This window comes from Xylocopa sonorina, chromosome 17, assembly GCF_050948175.1.
Source record: "Xylocopa sonorina isolate GNS202 chromosome 17, iyXylSono1_principal, whole genome shotgun sequence".
NCBI classification, from domain to species: domain Eukaryota; kingdom Metazoa; phylum Arthropoda; class Insecta; order Hymenoptera; family Apidae; genus Xylocopa; species Xylocopa sonorina.
The window spans coordinates 4,044,572-4,051,044 of record NC_135209.1 but is presented as its reverse complement, the minus strand read 5'-3'; positions in this window follow the sequence as shown (position 1 = coordinate 4,051,044).

Sequence of the window (6,473 nt, the reverse complement as noted above, 5' to 3'; positions counted from 1 at the left end):
AGAATTTCACGCGGTCGCTGGGATCTCGTCCCTCGAGTCGCGTATCGTTCGGTAAGTGCGGCTACCACAGTGGTGCTCGACGAGACGACCTCCAGGTAACGTGTCTCTCAGATTTAAATGCATGCTGCGCCTACGCGACGACAGATTACGCGTTCCTCCATCGCGAAGTAAATACTCGATGTGGTTACACGAGTAGACGAAACGATACGCTTCTGCTCTCTCGTTACTTTTATTCCAGAAACGATTCGTGCGTTCGTTAGCTTCTGCAGTGAATGGATACGATGGGGTGGAAATTTGGGATGCAAGGTCTGGGAGCAACGTGCAACGAGACCGTGAGAGGGTGTATTCGTTAATCGAGGACGATGTATATGTGTGTCTGAAAGAGTCACGTCGCGTAAGAGTCATAATGTCGGAGGTTGAACCAACGGTGAGACTTGTCGTGAATTTTCTCGGAAATGCTTCACAATCGATAGAGAAACTCGGGGTGAAATTCAGTCGAGGCTTAAAGTAACCTGGTATCGTGTCTGGGATCTTATTAAGCGTCGTGTTTATTTGATAAAAAGCTAGGTTTCTTTACGGAAGCTGAGTCGACGGGAACACGATTATGGGACAGGATGCGGAATATCGTTACGGGTCACAATCAGGTTGATAACTAATTTAATTGTTATATTTTTAGTTTCACGTTCGTTACTAAATTTGCATCGATCTCTCCTTTTCTCTCTCTGCTTAAACGAGAGCTCGATATAACGTTTAATTAACCAACGCGAGCAAGTTACAAATGTTTGTCGCGACTGTGTTAATTGTTGCTTTGAAACGACAGCAGGTTTTTTAATTGCTCGCCGTGCGCCGCCAATGGAAAACGATACTTTGATTAAAATTCTAATTGGCCTTCTTTAAATAGACGCGAAGCTGAGGGAGAGTCGAGCCATTGGGAATATCGAGTAGATTGGCTGAAAGGGAAACGCGGTGGAATCTTGTATAGCGAACGGCGGAAATAAGTCACCTCGCGGTGCAACATTGCAGCCCCCGTTTCCTTTTAAACGGCGCAGCGGAACCGCGTGCAAGAAGCAGGATCGCGAGTTACGCGTTCTGTCGCGTACACGAGTTATTCGTAGGAACGAACAGAATCCCAGGCTTGAAAGGAATGTCGTGCACACGTGCCCGTGTACAAGTGGTTGTTTAAAGCGTGTTTTAAGTTGTCTGAAAAGCAGTCGAGGAACGAGTTCCATTTACAGTCCAGCTAAACGCCTTGGCATTCGTCTCAACGAAAGTACATTTTTACATCCTTCAATAGAAGATCTTTACTTTGAAAAGTCATTTAATCAGCAAACGAAGTGAGAAGTGAAATTATTATTTTCATTCACGAGGAGAGCGTTGACATCGCGAAAACGTAGATATCGCGATATTTAACGAGGAAATTATGTTTTTACAATTCAATTTGTTTTTAATATATCATTTCTTGTATCGTTTGTTGAATATTTATTCGAGTCGAGACACGAGCAACTCACGTGGCAGGAAACAGCGCGAAAACAGTGTAACGTTTCCAAGGAATCGCTCGAATCGTCCATAACGCGTGCAAAAACAAACGTATTCTCGAAGCAAAGAGGGTGGACTTGTTCCCCTCACGCGGAACGGTACGCATATTGATGGCGTGATTCATTCGCGGACAGAAAGGGCCAGCCAAGTGCCGTTCGCGAACAACTTAATCCCCAGACAAGCGTGAGCAACAATGCAGCGCTGATTCCTCGCTGTTTTGCTTCGAGTGCCGTATTGTCCTAACATTGAAAATTTATAAGTAATCGATTGTTATGGAGGCAATGGATGCTCGTCGAATCCGTGGATTTTATTCAAGCGTATTTACTGCTTCAATACACATTTATTGCAGATTAGTCAGTTCTCTGTAACCAGAATTTTGTGGTCGTTAGATTTTCTTAAATTTAATCTGAGAATTAGAAACTAGAATTATTGTTCTAAATAATTTTATTCGTGTTAGTTTAAAAATAGATTAATATGGTATTCCTATTTAATATTTGCACAGCAATGGCGTTTGTAAAGGATTAATAAGCGGTGGAAATGATTATTTAATTGAATGTTCAAGCGGTTGAATTATTTGTCGTTTTAATGCATTAATATTTTCATAGAATATTTCGTTAACAATTCAAAGGGACATTTAATTTTCCTGTCGAATTTAAATAGAAAATTTCTTCAGAAGAGAATTGCGTCGCTTCTTTTGTACTATGCAATTTATGTGGTAATTTTTGTTACCTTCGTATTCATTTGTTTTTTAATCAGTTTGGGTTATTCGTTTCTGGGAAAGAAATTGTATCGCCATTCTTCGTTTCACGAGGTCTCAAATATTCTTCCGTCTTTCTCAAATAATAATAGTTCCAAATAGAACTTATTTCTTTATTTTTGCAAAGAGGATGGATACTGTGTTAGCTGTTGTGGGAGTTTCAGTGAGAGATGATATGTAATGATTCGATTCAGCAGTTGCGAGTAAAATAAATATTAAAAATAATTTAATAATTAGAAACTATGAAATTTGTGGAGTGCGTTACTCTTGTAGGTCAGAATTGTACGTGTCTGCATAAAATCCACAGTCTAGCGATCGCTATTCAAATTCAGTTAAATGCTATTTGTTTAAGTACAAGTAAAGAAATGGCGAGCACTGGTGAAGGCTTATTTCACTTTCTAATGGTGTACTGTTCCTTGGATAATTTGTATGTTTTTGCATATTATGTATGCACATTCCATCGTTTCTTTGGGCATTCAAATTTTCCGTAAATGCACAAATTCAGCTCCAATTTAGCTGTCACTCATATGTTTTTACAACACGCTGGAAGTCAGTCTGTTTCATAATTGTTTTTAAAGCTGTCGATGCTATAAGGAAAAGAAAGAGAGATGTTCATTTAGAGAGTTACTCGAAAAGATAATTTCATATAAAATTCAAAACAAACTTTTTCACCTCTTTTCGTTGATGCATCGTGGAGACTCAAATTCTAGTTGCTAGTCTCAATTAAAACAAAACTGAACACTATTTTATATTTCAATAACTAAATCAGTCTAAAAATCACTTTCTTTATTAAAGAAATTATTTTTTAAACTTGTTTTTTAAGAAAACGAGGATAAATAAGAACGAAATAAATTTAATACCTTAGCAGAAAGGTGTGAGTTCGGTTTTGCTCGCCACTGTACGTCCAATCGGAAGTTTATATTACTCCACGATCTCTCGATAATCAATCAAACTCCTGTCTGAGCCTTCGCAGCTCTGTAATACGTATTACCTTGGGAATTTCGAAGATCAAATGAATCTCGGAACGACCGGCGAACGAGGATATTTCTGTGTCCCGAATAGCGGATGGAAGGCTTCCGGGGATGATGTGCAGGGTGATTCCTCGAGCTATAACAATGTTTTAGAGTAAATCTACAGGCTGACACACGTGAAAGCGTGCCACAGACACATTTATCTACTATATTGTTAATATATTTTTACTATAGTTAAAAAGAGAACTTTCTTTTCAATCAACAAAATTATTCAGTCAACTGTTAACTTTTTTAGAGCTTAAAACAATAACAGTTTCTTAACTGTTGACAATTATAAAACAGACTGAGTTCCAGCATGTTGTAAAAATATATGAGTAACAGCTGAATTTATATATTTACAGAAAATTTAAATGCCCAAAGAAAAGATGGAATGTGTATACATAATATGCAAGAACATACAAATTATCCAAGAAATGAAATTATTTTTTAAACTTTTTTATTTTAAGAAAATGTAGGTTTTTATATTTCAGTAACTAAATCAGTGTAAAAATCAGTCTCATTATCAAAGAATTTTAGTTTTTGAACTTTTTTTTTTAAGAAAACGATAATTAAGAACGAAATAAATTCAATACCTTTGCAGAAAGGTGTGAGTTCGGTTTTACTCGCCACTGTACGTATATTATACACGTTACACCATTTAGAAAGTGAAATAATCTAGTCTTGTAGATGTCGTGAATAACAGAATTAAAAAATGCTGTGTCATTAATTGTAATTACAGTTTCCAAGCATTTGTGCAAATTCATGCCTTTCATGAATCCAGAAGGGGATGGAATCTAAATTTAGAATAATTCTTTTGAATGGTACTACGTGTACCTACTTTACTTTTGATATTTTGCCTATTTTCGTATGTCGTGTGCGTTCTGCATTTCATACACATCCGCAGTCTAGATGTGCACCTACTGCAGTACACTTTTATGACCCAGCTGCATTCAACATTTTTTATTCGTATCTCAGACCGAGTTTTTAGTATGCGAATGCACGTGATCAAATAGTGTCGTGCGCGATCCTTTGAATAGGAGATTTCCAACATTGTTGTTCAAAAAATTCGCGAGACAAGTATCGTAAAATTTAATCGAAGTGAAGTTTGATGGACGGAAACGAGCGATTTCTAGGACGTATTGGAAGATCAAAACGCGAGGTATTAATTGTTCTCCATGTCGACTGTTTATTTTCGAGGGAATCGATTTCGAAAGTGCATGCACTGCGTTCGTGTTTTCTGCTAAATCTCTGCTTCGCGAATTCCTCGTCAGAGAGCTACGCTTTTTTCCCCTTCGATCGGCAAACAATCGCGATTATTGCCAAATATAGAACGCACGGAATGTTTCGCAATTTTTTTCGCTACAGAAGCTTACAATTTCTGATATTTTGCGTTCTGTGGACAATTCTTTCTTTCAGTCGTCCTATTTCTTAATCGAACTAATAAAAAAGTTATTTAAATCATTCACTGATTTTTACAAGTGCAAATAGTTTTTTAAGTCATATTTACTTTTTAGAAAATGCAGTAGATTTCTTCACAAGACTTCTACGCGTTTATTTGTGTACTCCTTCTCAAACACAGCACCCTTTACACCCTCTTAACTTCCGCAATGTACTTTTAACTCGCAGAACGAAATCCTCTTAACAAAAGTTTTCGAATCTAGCTACAAACAACCTAATCGCCAAGCCACTGTTTCTATCGTTATCAGGACCGTTCAAGTTCGCATACGTACTTCCGCGAAAGCACCGTCCCCATTAGCTAAAACACAACCGCAAAAGTAGAGCAGCTGCAAGTATCGCTGGCCGACATAGACTTAATCATTTCGTTTAATTGCTTTAAGGCACACAGCCGAGTCGAAGCTGCATTCATGCACCAAGCTTCTCAATCGATTTCCTCCGTCTTATCCCGTCTATCCATTTTTCCACCCCTCCCTCGCCATCTTCTTCTTCGTCTCCTTCTTGTTTCCGGATGCTTTGTCCGCTTAATTAATTTCTCTGCAGCTTTCGAGTCCTCGTAGAAGAGTTTGCAATGAGGAGACCCTCTTTGCGATTAATTTGTAGATCTACAATTTTAAGTAAAACTGAAACAGTTAAACAGATTAATTTTTTATATTTTCTTTTGTTATATCTCAGCTTAAAAAATATCAGTGTTAATGGTAGACTTTTCAAATATTCTTAATTAATTTAACGCAGACACTGTGTCTCTCGGGTCCCTAAACCTTCACACACCCTTGCAAAGGGTGAACCAAAGTCGCTAGAGTGTTTGCATGCGTTATAGATCCCCCTAACACGACTGGGAAAAAAAAATTGTGTAAGCTGGTTGTCGTCGCAACAACCGGGTCAAAGGCACGCTGTTTAACAGGGGATGGTTGGGGTTAAAAGCGACTGAGAAGTGGTTGATGGTCGGGGCTAACATAGGGTGGAATTTCGGTCCCTCGTACGGCAAAGTGACTCTTGCATATTAATGTTCCTCCACCTTTCATAAATAAATCGTTCCCACTTACCCGTCTAAATCACTTTTTCCAAGATCAACCTACTCACCCATACAGATTGCTGGCAATTTTTAACACGCGTGAAAATATCCACTCAGTGCTATCTTTTTATACGATTGCAAAGGATTTGTGCAAGTAGAATTGTTGGTCTTGAATTCATTTTGGATGTGAACTATAATTAAGATAATTTATTATATTTAAGTCCACGCTGTTTTCTACTTTGTTTAAACCTTCTACTTGCTACGACTTCCTGTTCCACCCTCTATTCTATGTCTTTCCTCTAAGACTATCTATTTTATGATACTCGTCGAACCACTCCCAATCACCCTTATCCTCATTCTTTCTCTCTCACTCATTCAGATCTTAGAACCAGTGACGAGGCTACTTTGGCTCTTTTTGATAAATCGCTCGCTTAGAGAGCCAAGGACACAAGCTTCAAACCCCACACTGCGATTATGCAAGTGTTTTGCGTCATCGTAGAAATTGTGCGTGTCAACGTAGACATTTTCTCCTGGCTCGTGCGCTTATGAAATTTAGCCGTCATCCTTGGTTACGGTATTTGCTTCAGGATCGAAGGGTAGTCAGGGTCGTCCTCTTGACATCTCTGAAAATTGAGGATCGTTCAGGATAATCGCTGTTTTAATCAATCCGCTGTTAACCCTCCATTCTCCAGATTCTATC